We start from the raw sequence: 12,312 nt of genomic DNA on the forward strand, positions 1-12,312 counted from the left end.
TCAGGAACCCAGTTAGGAATAGGATGTACTTATCTGTTCTTTGTTTATGTTTCATTAGGCACCAGTTTCTACCGAAGTCAGAGAGGGCCGCAGATTTGTGCAGCACTTCAACAGTGGAAACGCAAGAACGCTGTTGTCTCTTTATTTTATTTTATCCACTTCCCCGCTTCCCTTGAGCTTCTGTTCTTAGTGCACTGTTTTAAAAAACTAGTGTGCTGGAACAAGCAGTTTCAGGGTGGGGTCGGATTGTCTTCAACCTCCATCAGAACTGAACAAGGACTCAGGTGAGCTGGGCTTTGACAGAAGCACAAGCCTTAAATAAAAATAAAAAATTCAGTTCTGGTGGACGATGAATATCGGGGAAGAAATAGAGGGCATTGACGTCACGGATATGGCGCAGGCCCTAAATGAGGACTTGGCTCATAATGAATCAGTGTCTGGCATCTTGCAACATATGCAAGAGGAAATAGAGAGATTAAAGATGGAGAATACCTCTTTAAAACAGGATTTAAGCAGGTATAAATTTAGGGTATCTCAGTGGAACACAGCTTTTACGCCTTTGTTTAAAACCTCCTCAGAGACAGGGGCACCATCAAAACATACAACTTTGCCTCCCCCAGTTGAGGTCACTGTTAATGTTCCTAATGCTGTGCCCTTAGCAGCACCTGAACGTTTTCATGGAGATAGTAACAAATTCCATGTTTTTATCAATCAATGTCAATTACACTTCGTTTGTAAGCCACAACAGTTCCCTACTGATGCTACGAAAGTGGCATTCGTCTTGTCTTATTTGGATGGCACAGCAGCCAATTGGTCAATTCCTTTCGTGGAGAGCAATGATCCCATCCTCCATAATTGGAATCAATTTAAATGTACCATGACCAGCCTTTTTGCAAAACACACTTTCATGCAGGCAAGTGATAATGAGCTTTTAAATCTTAAACAAGGTAACAAGGATTTATTGACCTATCTCACTAGTTTTAATCGTTTACTCACCGAGACACACTGGCCAGAAGAAAAGCGTGTCTCCCTTTTCTATAAAGGTTTGAGAGACGAGTTAAAAGACGCGCTGGCTCATATCGTTGATTTGCCAGAAGACTATTCGGACTTTGTAGATTTAGTTGTGAAATTAGAAGATAGACTAGGAGAAAGAAAGGGAGATAAATACAAACTGGAATCACGGTTAACTTGTATTAGACACGAGAAGAAAGACCCAGATAATAAACTCCCTGAACCTGAGCCTATGCAAATAGGGACACTCAGAGGTTCACTCACATCAGAGGAAAAAGAAAGAAGGAGAAAACTTCAATTATGTTTATATTGTGGAAGGGCAGGTCACTTTTCCAGAGAATGTCCAGTAAAGCCTAGAAATCCACAAAAGGGTGCTGTTTCCTCCACCTCCTCAACTGAATCGGGAAACGATTAAGCTCGACAAGGGGAGAGGTTACTTGTTCGAGAAAACATCTTAATCAAACCTCTAATGCTGAAGCCTTCATGGTACCGCACATACCTAGACATTTCATAATTGAGGTCGTTTTAATTGTTACTACCCAAGTGAGGCATTCTCTCCCTGTCCTACTGGACTCAGGCGCGACAGGAAATTTTGTGGATAATAAGTTAGCTGAAAACTTAGGACTTCCTATGTGCCTAAAGCCTTGTCCAGAAGCAGTATGTGCAGTGGATGGGTCAGAATTGACCTCTGGATTAATCACAAAACAAACAAGTCCACTTGTTATGGTCTGTCAGAACGGGCACACAGAGGTGATTAGCTTTGATCTGATAGATACTCCTAATTTTGGTTTGATTCTCGGGGTACCCTGGTTAACAACTCATAACCCAAAAATTGATTGGGTGAATAGAAATGTTCCTTTGGATTCCTCTTTCTGTAGAACCAATTGCTATCAAGAAGCAGGTACAGAACAGAGCACAGTATTACACTGTGCTAGTGTTATACAAGATGAACCAAGTCTCCCTCCTGAATATTCTGACTTTAAAGACGTCTTTGATCCAGTAAAGGCTAGTGTGCTGCCCCCACATAGGTCTTATGACTGTCGTATAGATCTTATCCCAGGGGCCCCTTTACCTAATAACAGAGTATATGCTTTGACTGACGAAGAAACCAAATACTTAAGAACCTACCTAGATGACCTACTACAGTCTGGGTTCATCCGTCATTCCACATCTCCGGTGTCATCTCCACTCTTTTTTATCCCAAAGCCGGATAAATCCCTGCGCGCGTGTATCGATTATTGAGGACTAAATAAGGCTACAATAAAGAATAAATATCCTCTTCCTCTAATACCTGTGTTGTTGGATCAGTTAAGACATTCTACTGTATACACTAAACTAGATCTGCAGGGAGCTTACCACCTGGTCCGAGTAAAAGAGGGGGATGAGTGGAAGACAGCTTTCAAGACAAAGTTTGGTTTATTTGAGTACACAGTAATGCCCTTTGGGTTATGTAATGCCCCTGCGGCCTTTCAGTTCTTTATAAATGAGGTCCTACACGAATTCCTGGACGTTTGTGTCATAGTATACACAGACGACATCCTCATTTACTCTAAGAACTCAGAAGAACATACCCAACATGTTCGTGCAGTATTATCAAAGTTAAAAGAAAATCATCTTTTTGCTAAGTTAGAAAAGTGTACTTTTAATGTTAGCAAGGTGGACTTTTTAGGATACTGCCTGTCACCTCAAGGAATAACTATGGATGTAAAGAAAATCAGTGCTATTGCTGATTGGCCAGAACCATCCTCTGTAAAAGATATTCAGAAATTTCTGGGTTTCGCCAATTTTTATAGGAGGTTTATTGCACATTTCGCAGACATTGCGGCCCCAATAACTACCTTGTTGCGGAAAGGGCAACGATTTCTTTGGACTGATGAGGCGGCACACGCCTTTCAACTCCTAAAACAAAAGTTCACTTCAGCCCCAATTCTGAAACATCCTGATCCTGACTTGCCTTTTTTTGTTGAAGCGGATGCTTCACAAGTAGCTTTAGGATGAGTTCTCTCTCAACGAGATGCAGTAGATGGCCAGTTACATCCTATAGCCTTCTATTCCAAAAAGTTATTACCAGCTGAACAAAATTACACTGTGGCTGAAAGGGAACTACTAGCTATCAAAGTAGCCTTTTCAGAATGGAGGCACCATTTAATGGGAGCCAAGTACCCAGTTACAATCTTTTCTGACCATAGGAACCTACAGTTTTTTGGATCACTTAAAGCACTAACACCACGTCAGATGCGCTGGTTAATTTTTTTTAGCACATTTGACTTTGTAATAACCTATAGACCAGGAGCACAACAAATTCAATCTGATGTGTTATCTAGATACGGACATACTTCAGACATGAAACAAGATAAAATAGGAGAACCCATTATTCCTCCCCAAAAGTTTTTGGCACCAGTACAACAGAAGGATTTCATCACAGATCTATATAATGCACACATGCAAATAGCACCTCAGGATTGGTTAAAAGATTCCCATAACACAATACAACGAGGTTTATTGTATCACGACAACATGCTGTTAGTGCCCACCTCTGAATTACAAACACAGGTGATAATTTGGCATCAAGCCTCACCGTTGGCAGGTCATCCTGGTTGGGTAAAAACCCTGGAAAATGTGCAAAAACACTTTTGGTGGGACACTATAAGAAAGGACATTAAGCAATTTGTCACTACCTGTCCAATTTGTGCAAGACATAAATCTTCTCATAAGGCCCCTGACGGTTTGTTAATACCAATGCCAACACCCAAGCAACCTTGGCACACTGTGAGCGTAGACTTTATTGTAGGTTTACCACCTGTAAACTCTTTCACAACAGTGTTGGTTATAGTGGATTTTTTATCTAAAATGGCACATTTTGTACCATTATGGAAATTACCCACGGCGGCAGAATTTGCCGATATTTTTATAAGGGAAATTGTGCGTTTACATGGTTTGCCAAGCAAAGTGGTGTCAGACCGAGGGAGGCAGTTCAACTCTAAATTTTGGAAAAAATTATGTAAAAAACTGAAAATAGATGTGGCATTATCCACTGCTTTCCACCCAGAGACAGATGGACAGACTGAACGACTGAACCAAACCTTACTTCAAACGCTACGTTGTTTATTGGCTGATTATTCTAGTGAATGGTTGGAAGCTCTCCCTGTAGCGAAGTTTGTTTATAATAATACTGAGCATTCAGCTCTACTTTGCTCACCATTCTATTTCTTGCAGGGGTATCATCCAAGAGCTATACCCATTTTGTTAGAAGATTCTCTGTTACCTACAGTAACGGATAGACTAACAAGGTTCGGTGACATACAAGACAAAGCCAGGAAACATTTATTAAAGTACAAGGAAAGCATGAAAAGACAAGCAGACAAACACAGATCTGAGGCCCCAATGTATAAAAACGGTGACAAGGTATGGCTCTCCACAAAGAACCTAAACATAGAGGGATCCCGAAAGCTGCAACCACGTTTCATTGGACCCTTTAGTATAACTGCCATAGTAAACCCGGTAACAGTAAAATTAGATTTACCAAAAGAATATCCAGTACATACTACATTCCATGTGTCCTTGCTTAAGCCGTACAATCCAAAAACCCGACCTGAACCACCACCTCCACCCATACCAATTAAGGGAAATCTAGAATATGAAGTGAAAAGCATAAAAGACTCAAAAAGAATTAGTGGACGTCTGTTTTATTTAGTAGAATGGAAAGGATATGATAAATCTGAGAATTCAAGGGAACCAGCATCATATGTACATGCCCCACAGCTGATTAGACGGTTTTATTTAAAAAATCCAGGAAAACCCCGTCCTGTAGGAGGGCCTTTGAGGGGGGCAACTGTTAGGGTTTGTGCACAGCAAAGAGCATGTCCCCTCTCACTGCACTAGTGGGTTCTGTAATAGCTCCCTTTTAAACTTACTATTGAAAGCCTTTCTTGTTATCTCACCTTCCCCCCCCCTAGGCTTCTGTGTATGTTGTTTAATGTGCTGTTTTGTTTACACATTGGGCCTTGCTTTTACCAAGGCTTCTTTAAAACACTCCTCTCTAGGCCATGTGTTAATTTAACTCATTTGCATAATAACTGAAACTCTGCACACCTTTCAAGAACATGTGCAGCATGTGAGGACCACACCCAGCTCTTCAAACCACACCCAGCTCTGCACACCTTTCAAGAACATGTGCAGCATGTGAGGACCACACCCAGCCCTGTCTATAAAAGGCAGCCCTCGAGCCTCGCCCAGTGCTTGTGCTCGTCTACCTCCCGCTTACCTGAGGACAGATCCCTCGGCGCTGGCACTCCTGCTCTCTACAGACTTTCATTGGCTTCAATGGGCGCAGCTGCTGGCTCTTCCTTCTTCCGGTTTCCGGTTCCTCCTTGCCTCAGCCTCTCTCCTACAAGCAACCTGCAAAAGAGAAAGAAGACAAGGTTAGACTGATCAGTATCTCTTGCCAGCAACAAGTAAGTGCAAAACTTTTATTACCTGAAAGAACTTTGACAACAATTTCTGGATTCGTGTATAGACAATTTGAAACAAGATACCTTCCACGAACATTGTGATTCAAACTCTTTGTTACAACAATACTTTGCGGAACTTTGTGAAGCAAACATTTTTTTATGGAACTTTTAAGAATCGAACCGTGGAAACCATTAACAGCAAGGCAAACAGTAAATCAAGGACTTGCACAAATTACATGCTGTATTTTGACGTAAAAGTACACTATTTGTTTTATAAAAGATTCTGGAAATATGGGAAAAGTGAGTCTGCTATTGGCAATTTAGGCTTTAGTTATATTAAGATGAATGTTTGATATTGATAATTCTGATAACGGTATTTGTTTAATGTTTTAGAAGCTTTAGAGTAATAGAAAGCACATCCCAGAGCAGTAACACATTCCAAACCTGGAAACTAGAGACCAGGATCCAAGAGGTACTTTTAGAAGAAAATTTCTAATAAATAAAGGGATAGTCAGGAACCCAGTTAGGAATAGGATGTACTTATCTGTTCTTTGTTTATGTTTCATTAGGCACCAGTTTCTACCGAAGTCAGAGAGGGCCGCAGATTTGTGCAGCACTTCAACAGTGGAAACGCAAGAACGCTGTTGTCTCTTTATTTTATTTTATCCACTTCCCCCCTTCCCTTGAGCTTCTGTTCTTAGTGCACTGTTTTAAAAAACTAGTGTGCTGGAACAAGCAGTTTCAGGGTGGGGTCGGATTGTCTTCAACCTCCATCAGAACTGAACAAGGACTCAGGTGAGCTGGGCTTTGACATGTAGAAAGTTCCCCTTTTGTGTTAGTTTCCTCATGCAGGTACTTCGTATCTTGCTCAAACCTCTCCCAAGGTGTTAGTATAGCAGTCTCAGAAATTGTAGCATTGTTAGCTTCATTCTCGTACACCAATCACATTCCCACAAACAAAGCTATAATGAATATCACACACAGAGCACCCAGAGCAACACCCAAATATTTACAACGCCTACTCCCCTCACTGTCCTCTCCCGTACTAGGCATGATCTGTAAAGAATCAGAAAGTAAAGTGCTACAAACGTAAACAACCAACTGAGGATGGCTAAAGCTCTCTCTCTTTTTTTTTTCTCTTCTTTTTCAGCAAGGCTAAGCAAAGTCTTTCTTCAGCAAGTATTTACAGCTCTCTCTCATTCTCTCCCAGAATCCTTGTCAATTCAGTTAGCAGCTTGTCACAATCAGTTTTTCGTAAGTCAATTCAGGTTAACAGCGTCACATCCGGTAATTTATCAGTCTCTTTTCTCACGGTTTTAAACTCAATTTCAGCTCAACACAGTCTCATTTCCTCGTTGCCAAACTCAGGTACCATAGTATTGACCTGGAACTTCTTGATCAAAACAAAATGCCAAGAACTCCTGTTGCCACTCAGCTGACATTGCAGAAGCCCATTCAGAACCTGCATATCTTCTGTTTGCTATTCTCTTTCTTTTCAACTGGCGGTCACCTTTCAATTCTCCTTTGCTCAGATCTTCTTTCCTTGTGGTGTCGACCTCTTCCTCTATTGTTTCATCAACAACCACCTTTCCTTTTATCACTTGCGATTCTGGCCACTTATCTCCTTTCAGTGTCCCTTTATTGTTTGGCTTTCCTGGTTGCTGTTCAACGCCCTCCTCTTGTGCTATGGTGTTTTCTCTTGCTGGACCTGCAAGCGGCTCAGGAGGAGTCTGGACACTCTGACTTCCTTCCGCCTAAACTCCTTCACATTCTGGGTCTGTCAGAGGTTCAACTTCAAACCTGTATCCGTCTGCTTCTGGGAGAACCTCTCTCTGGGTCGGTCCTCCGGGTGCCTCAGTTGAGATAGGCTCACTGTCACCCCTATGGATCTTGGTTGCTGTTTGAGTCACAAGGCCATCCTCAACGGGCTCTCCTCCTATCTCAGTTTCCCCTTGATTACTCTCCGGCCCTGAGACTTCCTTTTCTGTAGCTGTTATTTTCGACAACTCAATTTCCTCATCAGGTGAACACGTCACCTTCTTTGTGTGACTGGCATGGATCCAATTTGGAATTCCTGCACATTTCACAGCAGTAGTAGTTGTCAGTATCACTTGATGTGGCCCCTTCCAACGTGGCTCCAAACACAACTTCCTCACGTGTTTCTTGACAACAACCCACTCACCAGCTTTCAGGTTGTGACCTTGATCATGTATTTGTGGCAGTGTGGTTGCTTTTACCTGGTGAGAGAAAGAGCGGACCACGTCAGCCAGACCCTTGCAGTAGTCCAACACCATGTCATCCATGATATTCACAAGAGCATTTGCAGGCACTGCGGGCAATCTCATGGCTCGGCCCATGAGAATTTCATGAGGAGACAGTCCTGTTTTCTTGTTGGGTGTGTTTCTCATAGACATTAGCACTAAGGGCAATGCATCAGGCCATTTCAAATGTGTAGCTGCACACATTTTTGCCATTCTCGACTATAGAGTACCGTTCATTTGCTCAACTAGTCCTGATACTTCAGGGCGGTAACTGCAAAGCAACTTCTGTTCAATGTTCAGGGCGGCACACTAGAGCTTAACCACCTCATTGTTAAAGTGACTTCCTCTATCTGATTCTAAAGAGATCGGAAACCCGAAACGTGGTATCAGTTCCCTAAGCAGCAACTTCGCTACTGTGAGGCTGTCATTCCTACGTGTGGGGTAATCTTCAATCCAATGACTAAAGATACACACAATCACCAACACATATCTCCCCACCCCCACACACAGGCATTTAAATAAAATCCAACTGCATTCTGCTAAATGAACCTCCTGCTCTCCCGACGTGGCTCAAATTCACCACTGTCCCTTTCCCCGCATTCATCTGCTGACAGATGATGCACCGGTGACTGATCACTTCTGCGGCTTCTTTGAATTTCGGATTGAACCAATCAGTTTTGAACAACCTGATCATGGCGTCTCTCCCAATATGTGCTTGCCCATGGTAAAACCTAGCAAATTGTGACAAAAGACTGCTCGGCAAAACCATTTTCCCTTCGTCTGAAACCCACAAATCGTCTGGCCTTTGTACACATTGCATCTTGAGCCAAGAGCATTTCTCCTCCCTGCTGGCATGACCCTGTAACAGCTTTAATTCCTCCAGAGTGTCAACCACTCTTAATGTGTAACCTTTGCATGCTTCTATTTCTGTTTCAGGTAACAATCCCACTGATCCTTGAACGATATACAGTTCAATGCGCAAAACCTTGCGACTTGATCAACATATCCATTTCCCATTGACACAAAATCTTGTGATTTCACATGAGCACTGCATTTCACCACTGCAATTTCAAGAGGTAACTGAATTGCATGCAACAACTCCTTAATTCTTTCGCCATTTTTCACTGGAGAACCAGAGGAGGTCAGGAAACCCCTCTGTGACCACAACTGACCAAAATCATGGACAATCCCAAATCCGTACCTGCTTTCAGTATAGATTGTGACTTTCAACTTGTCAGCGGCATGGCACGCCCTAGTAAGGGCAACCAATTCAGCCACTTGAGTCGAATATACTCTTTCAAGCCAAGATGCTTCTAGGATACCAGTGATTGTACACACAGCGTATCCGGCTATCAGTACTCCCACTGAGTCTCTCAGACATGAGCCATTGACAAAGATAATGTAATCATTTTCTTCCAACTGGGTGTCTTTAATGTCAGGTCTCGGTTTGGTGCACAGTTCCGTTACCTCAAGACATTCATGTTCTACCTCCTCAGCATCATCAACTTCTGTATTCTCATTTGGAAGCAAAGTTGCCGGGTTTAACACAGTGCATCGTTTCAATGACACATTTGGTGACCCCAATATAATCGTCTTATATTTTGTCAATCTGGCATTTGTCATGTGTTGAGTTTTGGTTCGGGTCAGCAAAATTTAAACTGATTGTGGGGCCATAACTGTTAACGGGTGTCCCATCACTATGCCTTCACACTGTGTGAGGCTTTGACCAACTGCTGCAACTGCACGCAAACAACCTGGTAAGGCTGCTGCGACTGGGTCCAAAGGAGCTGAAAAATATGCTACTGGTCGGTTTGCACCTCCATGGAACTGTGTCAGGACAGACAAAGAACAAGTATCACGCTCATGACAAAACAAGACAAATGGCTTTGTGTAATCAGGCATTCCTAAAGCTGGAGCCCTGCACATGCACTCCCTCAGCTCAATGAACGCCCTCATCTCTTTCTCGGACATAGTTAGAGTATCTGGGCCAGCCTTAACCTCCTTAACGGTCAGCCTCACCAAGAGCTTGGAGATAACTGAGAAATTCGGGATCCACTGACGACAGTAGCCCACCATTCCCGGAAACATCCTAACACCTGCAATATGGCAGTCACTCTTTCCTTGGATATTTTACTCGACCCCTTCTCAATCAGATGGCCTAGATATTTCACCTCTTTCTGACAGTACTGCAGCTTCTTTGGGGACACCTTATGCCCATTCTTTCCCAAGTGGTTCAATAGGGCAATAGTATTGTACTTGCAGTCATCTCTTGTTTTGGAAGCAATCAACAGATCGTCAATGTACTGCACTAGAGTCGATTGGAAAGGTAGTTCCAACAACTCCAAATCCTTCTTCAAAATTTGATTGAAGATAGATGGTGACTCCGAAAACCCCTGAGGGATTCGACACCAACTGTAACCCTTGTCCATGAATTTAAAACTGAAAAACAAACTGGCTGTCCTCATGAAGAGGCACAGAAAAGAACGCTTGGGACAAATCGACAACTGAGAACCATTCTGCGTTGCATGGAACTTGAAACATAATCACAGCGGGATTTGGCACTATTGGGCAACACTTCACCACTATGTCATTAATCTTTCGTAAGTCTTGAACAATTCGAACTTCCCACAGGGCTTTCTCAGATCCATTATAGGTGAGTTACATGGGCTGCTCATCACTTCTTTCAGGACCCCCTGCTTCACAAAGTCTGCAATTATCTGCATCAACTGTATGAGGACATCCTGTGCCATGTGGTACTGCGGTACCTGGGGAAACACAGCATTTGGCTTTACATCAACTTTGACTGGTTCTACTCCTCTTATCAATCCCACTTCCTTTCCTGTCAAATCCCACACTTTCTCTGTGACTGTCCCCTTCAGCTCTGTGGACAATCAGTCATTGTGAACATCGGGAAGAAGCTTATCAAGGGGTAGTCTTCATCTGTGGTCTCCGTTTCTGGCTCTGAGATCTGACCATCATCCCCCTCATCATCACTGTTTGTCTGTACCTCTATCCCTTCATTGGAACAGGCGATAGAACACCTCGTCTTGCACAATAAGTCTCTTCCCAGTAGGGACACCGGACTTGAGTCGCAAACCACAAATCTGTGCAATCCCTGGAAGGTACCAATCTCAACCTGAACCGGATCTGTGATCGGGTTGGTCAGGAGCTGGTTTGCCACTCCTACTACCTTTATTGTACATCCTGAAAGGAGCAGCTTCGGTACCTCTGCACTTTTGACTGTAGAGCGTGTAGCTCCTGTGTCAACCAAGAATAAGACCTTGTGACCCATCACCTTCCCTTGCACATAGGGTCCCCTCTGATCTACTTCTAGGGACGCTGCCGGCCTGCACTCCTCACTATCCGAACTGTCATCCGAACATTCATCGTTTATTCCATTCTCACCACGCAATGTGAACTGTTGTACTGTGTTATTTTGACCCATTCCTTGACCTATGACCTGTTGAGGAAGCATCACCTGTTGCTGTCCCATTGGTGCTAAGGGCAACTGCATTTGCTGTCTAGGTACCACTGGAATCCGCTGTTACACTTGCTGCATCTGCACTGGTTGCATACGTGGCATCTGCACTTGTTGTATCTGTTGGAGACCCTGCATCTGAACCATGTTATTCTGAAAATTCAGATTAGGACCCCTCATTCTTGGTCCTTTAACATTTTGGAGTGCATTAACATCATTGCTTTGCTGAACAACACCCTCCTGCACCATCATCGGACATTCCCGCTTCCAGTGTCCCACGCCCCCACACCCGTGGCACGGCAACACCTTCTTCATCCCTAGTACATCATTCTGAACCACTACTGTATTCAAATCTGGACCACGGTGCACAAAACCTCCTCGACCTCTGCCTCTCGTTTGCGGCTGAAACATTCTGTTTCCCTGCGGCTGTTGTACCATCTGTTGTACTCTGTTTCCCTGCATCCCTGCTTGCACTGTCTTAATTTGCATCACCATCACCTTCTCTTTCAGCTTTCTCTGCTTCAACTCAATCTCGTCACTATAGTATTTTGCATACTGTAACACCTCATCAATGGGCTTCGCTTGCCAACAGATCAAGTGATTCTTAATCATCTGGCTAATCTCTGGTCTTAGCCTTTCAATGAACGTTAACACAAGGTGATTCATATCTTTCGGCTCTATGACCTCTGTACCACTGTAGTGCTTGAATGCTTTCAACAACCTCTCATAGTAAGCATGTATCGACTCTTTGCCTTCCTGTGCCGTTCGATCAATCTTTTGCCAATCAATGTTTTGCGGAGACACTTTCTGCTTCAAGAACTCAATCACCTTAAAGTAGTACCTCATCACCTCAGGAGACGGAGCTCCAGTTACTCTGTCCCTTGCCGGTTCTTCCGTCGGGCAATCCACACTTCTCTTGCACTCGAGCCACAAATCAGCCAGAACTATGATCTCAAACAATGTATTCAAGTCTTCCCAAAGACACTTCGCGAGCTTCACAAATCTGCCTGTCTGCTGGTACCACTCTATTGGCTTCTGTCTCAGCCTGGGGACGACATTTGTGAAGGACAAAATGTCACATCTAGACCACGGTACATGGACAAGAACCCCT

This window comes from Pleurodeles waltl, chromosome 5 (assembly GCF_031143425.1).
Source record: "Pleurodeles waltl isolate 20211129_DDA chromosome 5, aPleWal1.hap1.20221129, whole genome shotgun sequence".
NCBI classification, from domain to species: Eukaryota; Metazoa; Chordata; class Amphibia; order Caudata; family Salamandridae; genus Pleurodeles; species Pleurodeles waltl.